Here is a 20,929-nt window from a genome sequence, read left to right on the forward strand (position 1 = left end):
TCTTTTTAACAATATTTTAAATTATTTTTCGGTTTATATATGAAAAAAAACACCAAGTTGTACAATATGTGTTTTAACAACTCAAAGATAAAAAATAATACCACATCAAATTTAAGTCCATTTTAGATTAATTCATTAAGATAAATAAATAAATAAAGAGAGTTTTAGGACTATCAAGTTGTATCACTTGTGTACTAACTCAAAGATTAAAAGATGTCACATCTAATTAATTTTTCAAAATTCGATTATAAATTATCTTTGCTTTTTTTTTTATAAATAAAATAAAATAAATTGATGTTAAATATTAAATAAGTTTAAATAATTCTATGAAATAAAGTCAGTAGTAAACATAAAAAAAAAATCGTAAAAAAGATACATAGACTTGTAATATAATCTATTAAATAAATAAACATTTTAATAATTGAAAAAAAAAACATATTCAAATGTAAGCTCTTTCAAAATAACTTTTAAGTAAATAAGTGATTGAAACAAAACTTATTTTTATATTAAATAGCACAATCCAAAGTTAAAAACAAAAAAACGATTAATACCATTTATAAATAAAATAAATGATGTTTATTATCATTTAATTACATCCATAATTATTTATAATAAATAGAAATTAAATGAAAATTGTAGCAGAATTTTTATTAATTAAATGAAATAAAGTGATGGAAATATAAGTTATTGGCAAGGCTATAATGACTAGCTAGCATAGCAAAGCAATGTTAAGTCCAACCAGTCTGGCAAGCGATCAAAGCAAATGTTAAGTCCGAACAGCCTAGCGAACGGTTCAAATAGGCTGACATAAAGCAAAATGTGTTTGAAAAGATGGCGTAAAGGGAAACCGCAACTGAGCATCCATGGTAAAAGAACAAATCCAATTTTAAGCTTTATTAACACAATAAAAAATGATTTCAACCAAAAACAAACATCCACACAAACAAAACAAAATTCCATCTTTCAAATAAATTAAATCTAGTTTCAAATTTTAGCTTCCAATCTAAGCATCAAACATGAAGATAATGAGAAGATATATGCCTTTTCAGATACCGATGAAACAGAGACGGTGGTTCGCGGTGGAAGTTGAAACGACGGTGATGCTTTCTGTTTCTTCTTCTTTTTCTTCTTCTCTTTCTTTTTATGTGTTTTCCATCAATATTAATCTCAGATCCCTCCTCCTTTTTCTTTTTGAAATTTGATAGGGCGTATTTATAGAGTTTTTTTTATCTGTTTAGTTGCTTTCTTGTTTGCCTTGGTCCTTCTCCATCAATGTCCTATTTGATGTTTGGTTTTCTTTGCTCATCATCTGCATTTTTCTGCACCTTTGATGCCTTCATAATTTTAGATTATTTGTTCTGATCTGTTCATTGCTGAGCTTTTATTTGTCTTTTAGTTTCTTTTTTTTTTAAACTAAAAAATTTGTCTCTTTGTTCTTATCATGTGTGCAAAGGGTGACTAGTAAAAAAAAATATTTTTTTGTTTCTCGAATTAATTACAAAGCAAAGGCTGGTGCCTCAACCATGACATTGTATCAGGAACAGAAAGGCAACAGTAAGGATAGCAACAAAACAGAACCAAAGCAGGCTGGCTTAATTTGGTTTAATTTGATTGTAATTGTAAATTAAAATTGTATTTTGAGACATAATGAAATTATTTATTGTAATTATTTTTATTTACTTTTTTAAATACATATTTCCTTTTTTTGAGTTATTTTCCTTTTTGATTTACTTGGACAAAAAAAATTGGGGTAATACAGCTGCCCCTATTTAATTATATTTTACTTGAAAAATATGAAAATATGAATAACAAAGGTATTCGTTTTCATGTTATAAAAGATAAGTAAATATGAGGACCTAAATTTTGTCCAATAACAAACACATGTTTTAAAGTGTCCTTGAAATGTTAAAGTGGGAATGATGCAAAAAAAAATTGAGATGTGCAAAATGATCGTCTTCGGATTAATTACCGATGCATAGGTCGATAGAAATAAAAATGATCGTCTTCGGATTGGTTATCGATGCGTAGATCGACAGAAATAAAGGTGATCGTCTTCAGATTGGTTACCGATATGTGGATCTATAGAAATTAAATATGATCGTCTTCGGATTGGTTACTGATGCGTAGATCTATAGAAAAAATGATCGTCTTCGGATTGGTTACCGATGCGTAGATCTATAGAAATGAAAGTGATCGTCTTCGGATTGGTTACCGATGCGTGGACCTATAGAAATTTAAAAATGATCGTCTTCGGATTGGTTACCGATACGTAGATCTATAGAAATGAAAATGATCGTCTTCAGATTGGTTACTGATGCGTAGATCCAACCTTGAAGGTAGATAAAGAGGGAGAATAAGTGCATGATACTTGCAATTCGAACGATAAGGTATGAACGATTCATGCCTGCGTTATGCATTGAGTATAGGTAAAGTGTCAATGAAGATGCATGGATCATGTGAGCGTGAGTAAATTATGCATGATTTATGTGTGTCATGCATTATAGATAAATTTTTGTTCTTTTCTTTGATTCCCCGATCCTTATGCTCTTTTCTGTCCCAAGATTCAAGGGATGAATAAAGACAAATATTGTTTCCACATGATGACTCTTCGTATCTATCGAATAAACTTTTTTTAGGCGAAGCAAAAATCCATTGTTTAAAATGACTACCCTCATTATTTTTCACACACTCATATATCTTGAGAATCAAACGAGTTCCCGTGTATATATTTTCAAGTGTCAAAATATTTAAAATATTTTTATATTTTCACATATTTCAAATTCCAACATTTATTATTATAAAACAAAATTTTGAATCAATAGAACACTCAATCATGAAACTAGATTGGTATATAAAGAGTGTAACATACAACATTTAATGACAATATTAGAAAACGTACATTCGTTACATTGAAAACAAAACAATTGAGGTATGGGTTACAATGTGGGGACGAGTATGTTTAATTTAGGCGGAGGCATAACAAACGCTAGTCATTCTTGTAATTTAGGAATCCTAATAATCAGCTTCCAAGAATAATAATTGCCCCACTTTGAAGTGCTTGATTTTTTTTTATCCCTAACTTTTGCATAGACCGCTCCTCCAAGTTTCCAATCCATCGGGATGCTCTAATTTTGCCTAGGTCGCCTTTTCAGGTTTTCAACCTAGCGAACCCATTTTTTTTAAGCATAATATTTTTGACTGCATTTGAATTTACTAGAAGTGGAAGGTCATCTCCATCCATTTCTGCGAGTATTAAAGCTCCCCTAGAAAAAGCTTTTTTCACAACGTATGGTCCTTCGTAATTCGGGGTCCATTTTCCACGAGCATCTTTTTTTATGGGCAATATTTTTTTTAACATTAAGTCCCCTTCTTGAAACTCTCGAGGACAGACTTTTTTCTCGTATGTCTTTTTAAGTCTTTTTTGATATAGTTGGCCGTGACATAGAGCTATCATTCTTTTTTCTTCTATGAGATTTAATTGGTCAAATCGTGATTGAGCCCACTCAGCCTCTTCTAGTTTTGTTTCCATCAAGACTCTGATCGAGGGAATTTTAACTTCAATGGGAAGTACCACTTCCATTCTATATACCAATGAGAAAGGAGTTGCCACTGTTGAGGTACAAACATAGGTTCTATCGCCATGTAATGCAAAGGGAAGCATTTCATGCCAATCCTTATATGTCCCCACCATCTTTTGTATGATCTTCTTGATATTCTTATTTGCTGCTTCTAAAGTCCCGTTCATTTTTGGACAATATGGCGAAGAATTATGGTGTTGAATTTTGAAACTATCACACAACTCTTGCATCATTTTGTTAAATTAGTCGCGTTATCAATGATTATCTTGTTTGGCAAGCCATATCGACAAATCAATTCTCTTTTGATGAATTTGACAACCACACTTCTCGTCACATTGACATAAGAAGCGACTTCAACCCATTTTATGAAATAATCAATAGCTACCAGGATAAACCGGTGACCATTGGAAGCTTTGGGCTCGATGAGTCCAATAACATCCATTTCCCAATTTGAAAATGGCCATGGTGATGTTAAAACATTCAAAGAGGTGGACGGTACATGTATTTTATCTGCATATATTTGACATTTATGATATTTTTTTACGTAACTAAAGCAATCAGATTCCATAGTCAACCAATAATAGCCAGCCCTCAAGATTTTTCTTGCCATTGTGTGTCCATTTGCATGAGTTCCAAAAGAACCTTCGTGAACCTCTTGAATGATCTTTTCTGCTTCTGCTTTATCCACACATCTGAGGAGAACCATATCATGATTCCTCTTATAAAGCACATCTCCATTTAAGAAGAAGTTCATTGACAACCTCCTCAAAACCATCTTGCCGTTCTCTGAAATACCTGATGGATATTCCTTATTCTTAACATAGGATTTGATATCATAAAACCATGGTTTTCTATCAAGCTCTTCTTCTATCGATAAGCAATATGTTGGCTTATCCTTTTGTTGAATTTTTATGACTGGCACATCCTGACCGACGTTTATTTTGAACATTGATGACAATGTGGCCAAGGCATCAGCCAATTGGTTTTCTTCTCGAGGAATATGGTGAAAAGTGATATGCTCGAAGTTTTCTACCGATTCTTTGATATGTGTATGATACGAAATCAATTTGGAATCTCGAGTTTCCCACTCTCCTTTTGTTTGATGGATAACCAAAGATGAGTCTTCATATACCTCAAAAACTTTTATCTTTGACTCAATGGCTGCTTTAATGCCAATGACACATGCCTCATATTCTGCAATATTGTTTGTGCAATCAAAACACAATCTAGTCGTAAATGGAGTGAACTAGTTCTTCAGAGAAATCAAAATTGCCCCAATTCCATGACCTAACGCGTTAGAAGCACCATCAAACACCATCGTCCATTTTTCTTTATCAGGTGATTCATTCTCTTCAAATAAAGTCATGATGCCTTCATCGGGGAATTCACATTGCATTGATTGATAGTCTTCTACAGGTTGTTGGGCCAAATACTCTGCTAGGGCACTTCCTTTTATAGCTTTTTGTGTAACGTATATCAAGCCGTATTCTGATAACAACATCTGCCAACGGGCAATCCTTCCAGTAAGAGCAAGTTTCTCAAAGATATACTTAATTGGGTCCATTTTAGACACCAATCAAGTTGTATGACATAACATGTATTGCCTCAACCGACGAGCAGCCCATGTTAATGCGCAACATGTTCGTTCAAGTAGTGAATACCTTGTTTCACAGCTGGTGAACTTTTTGCTCAAATAATAAATAACATGTTCTTTCTTACTAGATTCATCATGCTGCCCCAATACACAAACCATTGAATCATCAAGTACTTTCAGATACATAATAAGCGGTTTTCCAAGAACTGGAAGCACTAATATTGGAGGTTTTGACAAGTATTGCTTAATCTTTTCGAAAGCTTTTTGACAATTATCATTTCATTCAACCTTTTGGTCTTTGCGCAACAACTTGAAAATTGGCTCGCATGTAGCGGTGAGATGCGATATGAATCTGGCAATGTAATTCAATCTGCCCAAAGTAATTCAATCTGCCCAAAAAGCCGCAAACTTCTTTTTCCGTGCGTGGAACGAGCATTTCTTGTATTGCTCTTACTTTATCTAGATCCACTTCTATCCCTTTTTGACTAACGATAAACCCAAGTAACTTGCTTGATCTTACACCAAAAGTGCATTTAGAAGGGTTTAAACGAAGTTTGAACTTCCTTAGTCGCATAAACAACTTTTGAAGGTTAATAACATGGTCTTCTTCGGTCCGAGATTTTTCAATCATATCGTCCACGTAAACCTCTATTTCCTTATGCATCATGTCATGAAATAAAGTTATCATTGCTCTTTGATAGGTTTCCCCGATATTCTTCAATCCAAATGACATCACTTTATAACATAAAGTTCCCCATTGTGTGATGAATGTAGTTTTCTCCATATCTTCGGGAGCCATCTTGATTTGATTATACTCTGAGAAACCATCCATGAAGGAGAAAAGAGAATATTGAGTAGTGATATCTACCAGGACATCAATGTGAGGCAAAGGAAAATCGTCTTTTGGACTACCTTTTTTTAAATCCCGATAATCAACACACATTCGAACCTTTCCATCTTTCTTTGGAACCGGAACAATATTAGCAATCCATTGAGGATATTTTGCCACTGCTAAAAAACCAACATCAAATTGTTTTTTGATCTCTTCTCTAATTTTAAGTGACATATCAGGCCTCATCCTCCTCAATTTTTGTTTAATTGGAGCACATTCAGGCTTGAGTGGTAGCTTGTGTTCAACTATGTTAGTATCTAGCCCAGACATATCCTGGTACGACCATGCAAAGACATCCATAAAGTGAAATAAAATTTTAACCAACTTTTCTCGTTCACTTTCTTTCATAGACATGCCAATTTTAACTTCTTTCTTATCATGTTCAGTCCCTAAATTGATCACCTCAACAAGTTCTTGATAGGGTTGGATTATCTTAGCTTCCTGTTCAATTAACCTTTCTAGTTCTGGGGGAGGTTCGCAATTGTCTTCACAATCCTTGTCAGCATGATTAATTGGGTGTTCAAAATTACAAGAAAGTGTTCTAGCGCTGCTATTTTCAACATATTCATTTTCGACTATGCATGGTTTAAATTAAGAAGAAAAAAGAAATATGAATAAAGATTTCCAAAAAAGAAAAGAGAAAAACAAAAACAATTGGAGAATTCAAAAATGCATTTATTAATAATAAGTACGGAATTGAAATACATGTGCCCTATTAGTTATCCTTATAGCCTTGGGCAGAGCAAAAGGAGTTAAAATACATAATTACTTTGAACATGAATTAACAAACACAGGAAACTCGATGATCTTTCAATTATTGAGATTGGTATTTTGAGAACAAGGGTACACCAATTTGAGGGTATCATCATCAACAAGATCATTTTCCACAGCAGCCACTTGATCAGCATATATTATTCTGGCGCTTTGATGAATGTCACAAATAAGGATCTTTTGTGAATTTGGTACCCGGTTTTCCCAACGAGCTAGCTTGCTTTTTCGTTTTTCTTTTACAACGTACTCTTGATCAGCTTTGGTAGGTACATATCACAACCCGTACTTATCCTTCTTTTCTGGTATTTCTATCAATTTCCCAAATTTACAAAAGCTCCTCCTTCCAACATGGATTTTGTAGACTTCAATGATGTGGTAGATAGTTTTGGTTCTTTTAAACGAAATCCTTCACCTATGAAGACAACATTGGCGATTTCTAATGCTTGGAAAGAAGTCTTTATGGCTTCATCTGCTTCTTCAATATATCCCGTAGAAGATAGATGACTCACTATCATATCTTATTCCCCATATATTATCACCAGCTTATTGTTCACTATAAACTTTAGCTTTTGATGGAGAGTGGATGTCACTGCTCCAGCAGCGTGAATCCACGGTCTCCCTAAAAGGCAACTGTACACCAGTTTAATATCCATAACTTGGAAGGTTATTCCAAAGTTATGGGGTCTAATTTGAATCAGCAGGTCAATCTCACCAACAACTTGTCTTCTGGATCCATCAAACGCTTTCACCACCATAGCACTCGGCTTCAAACAAGCTCCATCAACAAAAAGTTTTGAAAGTGTCGATATCGGCATGACATTTAACGATGAACCGTTATCAACTAGCACTCGTGCAAGAATATGATCATGACACCTTACAGAGATGTGTAGTGCTTTATTATGCTCCATCCATTCAACTGGTAATTCGACATCGCTAAAACTCAACCCGCTACTGGCGGTGATATTACCGACAACCCCATCAAACTGGTCCACAATAATATCATGAGTAACATGGGCCTCATTTAAAACTTTCATCAATGCTCTTCTATGCGCTTCGGAGTTTAATAATAAAGAATGAACATATATCTTAGAAGGGGTTTGATTTAGTTGATCTACCACCTTATACTCACTTTGCTTGATAAACTTCAAAAATTCGTTAGCTTCTTCTTCAGGCACTGTCTTTTTGCAAGTTTCTAATCCTTTTATGGCATGATACACAACCTCTTTCTCTTTTTCTCCATGACCTTCCTTTTTCCTTAGTTGTTCAGGAGTGTATACTCGACCACTACGGGTCATCCCGCCAATCCCTGAAATATTGTTGATATCAGTACCTTGAGGCTTAAAGATATCACATGATTGATGATTTACTAAATGGAGTGTGACTTCATAACTCCATAGAACCGCTTTTTTATTTTCATAAGGAAAAGAGGTTGGTGCTTGAACAATTATTGCATTTTTCCCACTATGAGTTTGCTTAGGATTCTCTTTTCTATATAGGATTTCCAATGGTCTTGGAAAAGATCTATTTTTTTCCATGCATGGCTCTATGGTCGATACATAATCATCTTTTGTGTACTAGTCTATCTCTTCTTTAATGAGATTGACATCAACATCTCAGTGACCCGACAAAGGATTATTCCCTACGTTGGGATCGTCTTCCTTGAAGGTAAGCCATTTTGAATTACTCAATTCTTGCACTTTAGTTTTTAAGGCTTGACAATCTTCGACGGAATGCCCCACGGCTCCGGCATGGTATTCACATTTGGCGTTTGGATTATACCATTTCAGAAATGGTGGTTCTAGAGGTTTCATTGGCCTTAGAACTACCATTGACTTTTGAAGTAAGTGAGGCAACAATTGGATGTACGTGACGGGAATTGGGTCAAAACGGGTTATCCTTTTTTCTCGATATACAGGTGGTCTGTAATGATTTGAGATTGGAGTTTGGTTCCATTGACTTTGTTGGGAAAATGCGGTATGTGGTGGTTGATAAATAGGTGGTCTTGAAGGGTAATATTGAGGATATGAAGCTTGTGTGGTTGTGGCTACATATGGATAAGGTCAGAAAAGTTTGATGACATACTCCCAATCATCTTATCATAAAAAGGCGACTGGAGAGTATCCATAAACATACCAACCATTTCTATTTCAGATAAAGGAAGTTCTACTTGTGATGCCATTTCCCTCCACCATTGTTCGTATTCTTTGAAAGCTTCGTTGTCCTTTTTCAATGAATTTTGCAATTGCATCCTATCAGGGGTCATGTCAATGTTGTACTTGTATTGTTTCAAAAAGGCATCAACTAGGTCTTTCCATGAACGAATTTGATTTCGCTCGAGATGAATATACCAACTTAATGATGCCCCACTCAAATTGTCTTGGAAAAAGTGAATGAGAAGTTTATCGTTATGAGTATGAGAAGCCATTTTTCTGCAATACATAATTAGATGATTTTTAGGACATGTGTTGCCTTTGTATTTTTCAAAGTCAGGAACCTTGAATTTTGGAGGGATAGTCACATCAGGAACCAAACACATGTCGAAAGATTTGAGACCATAAACATTATGCCCCTCAATTGCTTTTAAACGTTCTTCTAAGACATGAAGTTTTTCCTTTGATTGTGTATCATCTCCAATGTGAGGTTGATGCCAATTCCCGTTAGCATCAAAAGGGGGCACTTGAGGTACACTATATGAAATATTTTATGTGGGTATAGTGTTTTAGGGTGGCACATAGCCCAGATGAGGTGGGATTTGTGATTGGTTTAAGTTTTGAGGATTGACAGCTGAGTGGTTTTGGTTATTTTCTATGGGGTTGATGACTATAGGAGGAGTATAACCATGTGGGAGACCATATATAGGAAATTGCATAGCTGTTGTGCGGAATTGTTGGTTAGTCGGGGTAAAACCCGGTGGATGAGAATGGGTAGTTTGGTGTTCTTCATTTACAATAGGAGGATCCCCATCTGTATTCTCCTTCCTTGCCAAAGTATGTATAGCTTCCAAGATTCGATCGACCTTTTCCTTCAGTTGGTTGACATCCGCTCTCATCACCTCTTGGTTTTGCTCGAGTTCATCCATGATCTTGGAATTCTCGTGTGTTCGATAAGGGGGTCGGGGAAACAGCTTTATTGTTTTTTTTATGTTTTTTTTATTAAAAAAAATAATAAATAAATCAATAAAATTTATATGAGTATTAAAATATGAATGTGATGGAAATGAAATAAATTAGTTAATTATGATAGTTGGATAGTGGGGAATCATGTGCCTTAGGTAATAGCAAGAACAAATTATTAGTGAAGAAAATATGAGGACTGGAAATCAAAATAGAAAATCCTTCATTGATAAGAAAAAGAGTACATCATATTCAAATTAAAAACTACATTGACTATGGGATTTCATTCTTCTCTTTTAATAGGACAACCAATCTTCTCCTCCAATTCTTCTATCAAATTTTTGCAATATTCAACGAACTTGTAGACTTTGATTGGAGTATTCAACGGATGCATTACCGCATCAATCTCTCTTAGATGCTTTGGAATTTTTAAGACTGTTTGATTAGCTAGCATCGCCAATTTTGAAAAGTAGTCTTTCCAATGTCTTCCTTTATCTTTCAGCTCTTTATAGATCTCTTGATTCTTTAATTGACCTAGCAACACCATAAACCGATCCTCCCAATATAAGGTTTCATCCTTTAGGTCACTATAGATCTTTTCTTGGTAATCAATGTAATTCCTTAGCTCACTAGAATTCTCCATTTCTATTCTTAGTGCGTCTTGATATTTTGAGAGTAGTTCTTCAATTTCTTCTTTGTGTTGCCTCTCATTCCTTACTTGACTCTCATACTCAGCTACCATTTCTTTCAGTTGTTTCTTTAAATCTTCAAACTCTTTTTTTATCTTCTTTTCAGAGCTTGCAGATTTTGTCCACAACTGCTTCCACATATAGGTCTCTTCGATAGCTGCATTCTTTTCTTGCTTTCGCACATCTAACTCTTCATTTGCACCTCTCAAACAATCTTGTATGTCAAATTTATTTTCTTTTTCAATTTTCAACATCTTGTTACTTCTTTCAATAAGCTTACTTTTACATGTGTTTTCTGATTGTAAGCTCTCGTTCTCTTGGGAGACTTTTTCTAACTTCGCTTGTAGCTCTTTTTTCTCCTCCTCAGATTTCAACAATAATGCTTTGAGTTCTCGTATTTCTTCATTGGTGGAAAGGGTAGGTTTAGATATTTCCTAATCACTCGAGGGTGTATTGTGGAAAGGCAACTTGATTTCTTGGGTTCTATTTTTTACCCATTGTTGATAGGGTTCTTTTGTGCTGCAACTTCTGCATCCAAGTTCTTTTCCTTTTCTGATGATCTTTTCCCAAGCTCGACTTATCCTTCGCAACATCGGCGGGTCTACTATACCCGTATTGTGTAAAATAAAAGCTTCCAACGACTTATCATCTGGTTTTTCCAACATAGGGTTGCCCAGCTGTCTCAAAGCTACCGCCGGATTGTAATTAATACATCATTTGGTTCCCATGAGAGGCACATTTAGGAAATCTCCGCATTGACATATTACTTCTTCCACCCCTTATTTTCTGTGATACCATGAAATTGTGTCTCCAGTAAGGCTAACTATACTTTGAGCTCATTCACGACTATCTTTAATTCCAATATGACACCCTTTTCTTAAACATATGAAACCTGAACCAGGTGTACAACACTGGAACACAACATAAAATTATTCCCCTTTTCTTCTCGTGTCGCATATGCAGAGAGTAGTATACATCAGCAACAATCGCGGGAACTAGGTTTTGTTTATGTTTGTTAAAAACTAAGAAGACATTGATAGCAGCAAAATCAATAAAATTATCAAGGTTTGGGAATAAAACTATACCATAGATAATTAGAGCCAAAACATCTATAAAAGCAGTCCATTCTTTTTTAACGGCTAAATCGTGGCACTTTTGCTATAGATATTTTCTTGAAAAACCATGAATGGCTATTTTTTCTTCTTTTGTACTTGTCAACTCTCTTATGTCGATTTTCAACACTTCAGAAACTGCATCCAAACTTGGTGGTTGCCCAGTATATCGATAAGAATTTCCTTTCTCTAGGGAATAACCCAATATTCGCTCAAATTCCTCTAACGTTGGGGTCAACTGAAAGTCTTGAAAGGTGAAACATCTTAAGAGAGGGTCGTAGTACTGAGCCAATGCCGTGAGTGCCCCTATTTGCACATTTACTGTCAAGAGATTTAGGATCTTCCCATATTTGCGAAAGAAACTCTCACGTTGTATAGTTTTCATTTGATTGCTAACGTCTCTTAAACTTTTCAAATTAGGTTGTTTGAACTTTAAAAGTAAAGTTTTTCTCTTTTCCAATCCCATTGTCCACTTTAATTTAACACGTGACTAAGGTTCTTATGATTCCCCAACAATCCTGAAAATAGATGCAAAATGCTAGTTCATTTTCCAAAAGAAACAATGTCATGTCATGAGATATGAATGCAACTATGTAGAACGACTGTTGTGAATATATAACATTTTGAATGAATGTATGGGGTGTTTTTTGATTATAGGGATATTCTTATAATGAAAGGGTCTATTGACTTATGTAGTGAAACTCTCACAAGGGTGGCTCTATAGTTCTAAACACGGTCCCTAGAGCCAATAATCTCATTTTGGAATATTGTCAACAACAATAGGTAAACTATTTGGAGTGACAATACCCTCAACAAGATCAAACTCTAAATGAGATTTTCATGCTAACCAAACAGGATGTACATCCAGAAGGCTACCATTACACAACCTCGAAACTAAACTTAAGTTTTGTTCAAACCCGGGTGTAAGGTTCCACTCATAAGTGTGTGTCTTAATAAAAGTGTAGGGTGTAGAATAAGTATGATTCAATAACTCAATAACGATAATAAAACATATAGTAAACAATAAATAAATAAATAGATAAATAAATAAATAAATAAATATATAAATAAATACATTAATAAATAAATAAATCAAAATGATCTACAAGCTTAAAAATATATTATAATATCAACTAATTTATTATAAAAATAAATAAAAGAAAATGAAAAACAAACAAAAAAAAAGTTAAGAATTATGCACAATTAATTTATTAGGCTTGACTCTCTAAAATGTCCCCAGTGGAGTCGCCAGCTGTCGCGGCTTAAAATTTCGAGTGTTTCTCGAATTCATTGGACTCGCCACCAAATTTATTTTAAAATAGGGAAAATATTGGGAAACCCTTAAAAATAGAAAATAAAATAAAAAAAATGGTCTTTGAAACTAAATTTTGAGTTTGGGAGTCGATTATGCGTAGGAAAGGTATTAGCACCCTACGACATCCGTTAAAACAACAGTTACCTATAATTAATTGTGCAAAATTAATTTAACTTAAGTATAATTATTTATCTTTATATTTAAATATGAACAATGATTGTTATTGCTATTATTATTATTATTTTAAATATGATTTTGGAATAAATGTGTTCAAGGAAAAAAAAAAACAAAAATAAAATAAAAATACTTAATGCGCTTGATAAGGATGCGATCTTGCTCCTACATATCTCTCGGTGCGATAGAGAAATCAAAGTTACGTAGTTCTTAGGTAGAAAATGTTGATGTGTTTTTTTTTACGAAAATGAGTTTTGTTATATTTAAAAATGTTTTGACAACAAAAGAAAATAATTTGTCTGACTTAAGAAAATACTTTAAAATACGAGTTTTGTGACTATCAAGCTGTACAACTTGTGTCTAAAAAACTCAAAGAATAAAAAGATATTTCATCTAATTAATCCTTTTAACAATATTTTAAATTATTTTTCAGTTTATATATATAAAAAAAAAAAAAAAACACCAAGTTGTACAATATGTGTTTTAACAACTCAAAGATAAAAAATAATACCACATCAAATTTAAGTCGATTTTAGATTAATTCATTAAGATAAATAAATAAATAAATAAAGAGCGTTTTAGGACTATCAAGTTGTACCACTTGTGTATTAACAACTCAAAAATTAAAATATATCACATTTAATTAATCTTTCAAAATTCGATCATAAATTATCTTTGTTTTTTTTTTAAATAAATAAAATAAAATAAATTGATGTTAAATATTAAATAAGTTTAAATAATTCTATAAAATAAAGTCAGTAGTAAACACACAAAAAAATGGTAAAAAAGATATATAGACTTGTAATATAATCTATTAAATAAATAAACATTTTAATAATTGAAAAAAAAACATATTCAAATGTAAGCTCTTTTCAAAATAACTCTTAAGTAAATAAGTGATTGAAACAAAATTTATTTTTATATTAAATAGCACAATCCAAAGTTAAAAACAAAAAAAACGATTAATACCATTCATAAATAAAATAAATGATGTTTATTATCATTTAATTACATCCATAATTATTTATAATAAATAGAAATTAAATGGAAATTGTAGCATAATTTTTATTAATTAAATGGAATAAAGTGATGGAAATATAAGTTATTGGCAAGGCTATAATGACTAGCTAGCATAGTAAAGCAATGTTAAGTCCAACCAGTCTGGCAAGCGAACAAAGCACATGTTAAGTCCGAACAGCCTAGCCAACGGTTCAAATAGGCTGGTATAAAGCAAAACGTGTTTGAAAAGATGGCATAAAGGGAAACCGCAGCTGAGCATCCATGGTAAGAGAACAAATCCAATTTTAAGCTTTATTAACACAATAAAAAATGATTTCAACCAAAAACAAACATCCACACAAACAAAACAAAATTTCATCTTTCAAATAAATTAAATCTAGTTTAAAATTTGGCTTCCAATCTAAGCAGCAAACATGAAGATAATGAGAAGATACATGTCTTTTCAGATACCGATGAAGACAGAGACAGTGGTTCGCGGTGGAAGTTGAAACGACGGTGATGCTTTCTGTTTCTTCTTCTTCTCTTTCTTTTTATGTGTTTTTCATCAATATTAATCTCAGATCCCTCCTTCTTTTTCTTTTTGAAATTTGATAGGGCGTATTTATAAAGTTTTTTTATTTGTTTAGTTGTTTTCTTGCTTGCCTTGGTCCTTCTCCATCAATGTCCTGTTTGATGTTTCGTTTTCTTTGCTGCATTTTTCTGCACCTTTGATGTCTTCATAATTTTAGATTATTTGTTCTGTTCATTGCTGAGCTTTTATTTGTCTTTTAGTTTCTTTTTTTTTAAAACTCAAAAATTTGTCTCTTTGTTCTTATCATGTGTGCAAAGGCTAACTAATAAAAAAAATGTTTTTTTGTTTCTCCAATTAGTTACAAAGCAAAGGCTGGTGCTTCAACCATGACACTGTATCAGGACCAGAAAGGCAGTGGTAAGGATAGCAACAAAACAGAGCCAAAATAGGTTGGCTTAATTTGGTTTAAATTTGATAATTGTAAATTAAAATTGTAATTTGAGATATAATGAAATTATTTATTGTAATTATTTTTATTTCCTTTTTTAAATACATATTTTCTTTTTTTGAATTATTTTCTTTTTTGATTTATTTTTAACAAAAATGGACAAAATTAGGGTACTACACTATTCACTTTTTGTAAATATTTATGATTTTTTTCCTCATTTTTTCTTAAATTTGTATGCTTCATCTTGACTTTTCTATATTTTTTTCTTCTTTTGTTTTTCTCATTTTATTCACGTTTTGTAAATATTTGTTTGTTTTTTTTACCATTTTTTCCTCCTTTGTGCTCTTGTTTTTATGTTTCACGTTAACTTTCTTATACTTTTTTTTTTCATTTTTGCAATTGAATGACATTTCATAAATATTTTTGTTTTTTCACTATTAAATTATAGCATATTCACTCCATATAGATCTTTGTAAACTCAATTAGCTAAATATATTGTTTAGACAAAGTTAACACTCAAACCTTACAGCTTTGAGTTCATTCTATAGATATTCACACTAAATTTTGTTTTGTTTTTTTTTTTTATAGTTTTTTTTACTATTTTTCCATTTACTTTTACTTTTTTTTTCATATCTTTGTTTCACACATCTTTGTTGTATGGGTTTATGATTAATGTATTGTTTTTTTAATGGTCCTAACCTTTATATTTGTACTTAATATTTACTTTACAATCTTGATTTTTATCGATTTTTTTATTAGAAAGTATTAATTTGCTTTTTCTTTCCTATCATTTTTTTCTTGCAATATGCTATTATGTATTCTTTTTTAATCTTCTGTGAAAGGCATTGGCTCCAGAGAAAGGTGTTCATGTATTTTTATTTTATTTTGGGTCATTACACATTCTTTTCTTTCAGTTTGTTAGTTTTTAAATTTCACAATATAGATATTTTATTGTTGATGAGTTTTCTAAATTATGAAATTGCAGAAGTAGCATCTTACTTATGTCAAGACAAACAATTTGGTTCATGTAATTAAGCTCCAACCATAATTTAAAACGATAAATATTTGATTACTCTAGATAAATATTTGTCAGTAATAATAAAAAATTACAGGATAAATATTTATCATTGATACTTAAAAAAATGAGACAAAATATTACTATTGATGAATATTAAAAAAATATAAAATAAATATTTATCATCAATGTATAAAAAGTACAGGAAAAATATTTTGAAATTAAGTGATAAATATAAACAATCATGAGAGAAATATTTATCATTAGATACATAAAAAATATGAAATAAATATTTATCACGGATAAATATTAAAAAACTCAAAATAAATGTGTCATTAATAAATATTAGAAAACAATAAAGAACATATATTTTTCACTAATACATACAAAAATACAAGATAAAATGAAACCACAATCAAATATTTTCTCGCTTATTATCCATTTCAATTTTATTGATAATTATTAATTATAACAAATTAAATATTTATCTATAATATAAATAAAAATAATAATTTTTAATTAATTTTTATTTAAGGAAAAAATATATTAATGACGCGATACTCCGTGCATAATCACGGATATTTTACTATTCGACACCGTGAAAATATATTTTCAAATTCCTTAAATGTAAATCTTTAAATAAATCAGCATACTTTTCTTTGTTTAAAAAGTTTGGTAAACCAATAAGCTTTCTTAGCTAGTATACATTTTGAAATAGCCCCTTAATAATCAACTTTTGTTCGCCCCACTACTTATATTCTAATAAGATGAGATTTTATGTGTTAAAAAAGAGTTTGACACATAAATTTGATAATAAATTGTGATAATAATATAGATGGTTAGTACAATTCAAATAAACACAGTTGATTAAATAATTAATGAATATAATAATAAATCACAATTGATTAATTGTTCGATAAATATAATTAATTATAATTTTAAACATTGTTAACCACAATTTTAAGCCTTCAAACAAGGTGATTCTAGTTGCAAAAGACTCGACTGGTTTCATTGTGTTTTGTTCAACTCGCTTCAAATTGAAGTGGAATCATTATGATGGTCACTATCTAGTTACTTTTTCTTGGAAAGTGGGTTCCAAGTTCTGGTGGAGGAATGTCCTATCAGCTCCATTTGTCCTACGGTTGTTGTTTCTTTTGCTCGCGTTCCACCTACTTTTGCTTAATGAAGTTTGTTTCCCATTAAAAAAACCTCACTTTTCAAGTTCAAATTTTAATATAAATCTTGATTAATGGGTATTATATACTTTATTCGTTTCACAATAAATATTAATACATATAAGAAATATAATAATTAAAAAATATATTATTTTCTAAATTATTCTTTTAATTATTAATAATTTTTTTACTATTATCAATACAAATTATAATAATATTTTTAAAGTTGTATATATAATAATCATTAAAAAATAGTATGGTAAAAAAATAATTAAAATTATATTAAAAATCGTGAATAACATTTATTAAAATAATTTTTTTTAATATAAAATAACACTTAATGTGAAATAGATAAAATATATTTAAACACTTAAATATTATATTTATTTGAACATAATTTAGATAATTAGATTTTGAACACCTAAGATTGTAGTTAGATGATTAATGAATTTCAAACGTATTAATATATTCATTTAAATATCTATTTAACACAAAAGAATTGTACCGTGCACCCTCCAGTTTTACTTCCTCCCCTCCATTTTTTTCTAATGATCATTTTACCCTTTTATTTTGTATAAAACCAAGAAAAAATTTACCATTCTATTTTCTCACCCCACTTTCAAAACTTTCAAAAGATTTCTTAATATTCGAAAGTTTTAAACTTTCGAAATAATATCACAGTGAGTTTTATGATTTATTTGAAACTTTTGTTAAATTGGAAACTTTCGAAATGTAATTTTACAGAAATAATTATCAATTTCGAAACTTTTCAAAAATACCAAACTTTCGAAATGATATTTTTCAGCAACATGTGAAACTTTCGATGAATGTGAATGTCCCACAGTGGAAATTTCCATAAATTTTCAAAAGTTTGGATGAATTTGAAACTTCTGAAACACGTATCCTTTGAAAGTTTCAAACATTCAAAGTAAGTCAGTTTCGAAAGCTTCAAAAAATTCGAAACTTTCAAAATTTTCAATTTTTTTAAAAATTACCAATGTATGTTATAATTAAAAATATATTTTGGAAAAAAAATTATAATATTATTATTAATTAAATTTATTACTATTTTTGAAATTAGATATGAGTAGAGTTGAGGTTCCGGCTTCAACAACGGTTAAAGATTCTACAGAAAAATTCATCACCGATTAGGTATTATTATTACTGATAATCCATCATCGGTCAAATTTTTATTATAGTGATATATTTGATGTTTTATTTGAAACATATTTTGTAGGTATTTTCCTCTCGAGAAGCTGTATTTGAAGGGGCAAAAACCATTGGAAGGCAAAATTGAATTTTAATTGTTACTATTCGATCAAATAAAGCAACCGAAAAGAGGGGGAAGAAAAGACAAATTGATTTTGGGATGCGAAAGAGGTGGAAGATATAAATCAAAATCAAAATCAAAATCAAAATCAAAATCAACAGTAACTTTTTCTCACAAGGAAAATTGTTCGTTTACTCTCAGATGTATACTGTTAAGCGTCAGTGAAGGATGAAAAATTAGTGTTCGTTGTGGAACGTACAATCATGATTTACTTGATATTGTAATCGGTCATTCTTATTTGGGGCGTTTAAACGACAAAGAGAGGAAATTTGTCAATGACATGACAAAGTATAAGCAGCACCCAGATTCATTTTAAATGCTTTGAAAGAGAGAAATAAAACTAATCTCACAATTCCAGTCAAATATATAAAGCAAGGAGTACTTATCAATCATCATTAAGAGGTTCGTACACATAAATGCAGAATCTATTGAAGTTAATACAACAAGAAAATTATGTGCATTGGACAAGAAGTCAGGAGAATTCAGATGTTTTGAGAAATATATTTTGGACGCATAATGATTTTATAAAGTTGTTAAACATGTTTCATTTTGTTTTGATATGTGATAGCACATACAAAACAAATAGATATCGGTTACCATTACTTGAAATTATCGGTATCACATCTACTAATTTGACATTTTCAGTTGCGTTTGCTTATTTGGAACAAGAGCGACAAGATAACTTCATTTGGGCATTTGAAAAGGTACGACAATTGTTCAAATCTGAGACTTTCATTTCTAAAGTTATTATGACTGATAGAGATCTTGCCATGATGAATGCGATTAGTGTTGTGTTTTCTACTTCGATACATTTGCTATGTCGTTTTCATATTGAAAAAAATGTTGGAGCAAGATGCAAACAATATGTGAAAAAGGATAGACAAAAAAGAAGTAATGAATTTATGGAAAAAAAAATTGTATATTCGACTAGTGTGGAGGAGTATGATCATCACTTGCAACACTTTGAGCTAGTATATGGCGATATTATTCTTGTTGTTGATTATGTGAAAGATTCATGATTAATACCTTACAAAGAAATATTTGTCAAGGTTTGGACCAATAGAGTGATGCATTTGAGGATCACAACATCTAATAGGTATTTTTAAATTTGATTTGTTTTGTTTTAGAAAATATGATTTACTAGTTTATGTGATTTATTTTAACTTGTGTTATTTAATTTATTTGTAGAGTTGAGTCTGCTCATTGGAGATTGAAAAAACACGCTACAAACTAGTTTTGGTGATTTGTGTAAAAGTTGGGATGATGTAAATATGATGTTGAAGAACCAAATATGTATCATTCAATCTTCTTTTCATAAAACCATCAGGGATGTTGAGCACGGGTATAATTCACTATTTTTTTCAAAGTCTACATCACTGTGTATCAAAAAAATATTTTAAAAAAATTGACAAACAGTTGCAAATGGTGAAGATTGTAGGTACTAATTAGGGGTGAGAATAGGCCAGGCGAGGCCAGGCTTTGAAAGGCTTGAGCCTTGCCTACGATGAATTTTTTAGGCCTAAGTCTGGCCTACGGCCTATCATGGTCTGACCTATAAGCCTATTTAAAAGCCTTATTCGCATTAAAATATTTAAATGTTATATTATATATTTTTTTTAAATAGGCTAAACTAGATCTTTATATACAAGAAAAACTAATAAAGTTATAATCAAATCTAATAAAATAATAACTAACAAGTTTGTAACGCAACAACCTTCCAATAAAAAAAAACAAAATGAATTCATAATTAACAAACTCTAAAAAGTCCTTAAAAAATTACAAATAAAATAAAATGAGCTCCATAAACAGTTACACATATCATCCAACAAAACACATTCAAAGTCCAATGAATGACAAAAAAATGATATCAAATCTTCAAGGTGATTTGTATCTCTTGTTTATCAACCTTCAAAAAAAAAAATACATATATGTTAGACACTGAACTAAAAAGTAATAAATAAATAAATGACCAAATTTAAAAAAGAAAAATGATGCTCTATCCATACCAATTTATACGATGTGCTACCCATATTGATTTACATAACGCTCTCCACGTACCAATATCAATGTATGTACATACCACTATCAATGTATGTATGTATATATATATATATATATATATATATATATTAAATAAATAAAAAATGATTTTTCTAACAAAGTGATTTTACATATATATTAAATAAAAAAAA

At 31.0% G+C, this 20,929-nt stretch overlaps 1 long non-coding RNA gene across 1 annotated transcript; it reads left to right on the plus strand.

The window, feature by feature from the left end:
• The first annotated feature begins 14,400 nt into the window (after positions 1-14,400).
• On the plus strand, positions 14,401-15,319 carry LOC140918937 (uncharacterized). The gene is made up of 2 exons (XR_012161423.1): positions 14,401-14,522; positions 14,705-15,319. It is a non-coding gene; the product is annotated as an uncharacterized lncRNA (long non-coding RNA).
• The last annotated feature ends 5,610 nt before the right edge of the window (positions 15,320-20,929 follow it).

The sequence above is a fragment of the Cicer arietinum genome, chromosome 7 (assembly GCF_000331145.2).
Source record: "Cicer arietinum cultivar CDC Frontier isolate Library 1 chromosome 7, Cicar.CDCFrontier_v2.0, whole genome shotgun sequence".
NCBI lineage: Eukaryota > Viridiplantae > Streptophyta > Magnoliopsida > Fabales > Fabaceae > Cicer > Cicer arietinum.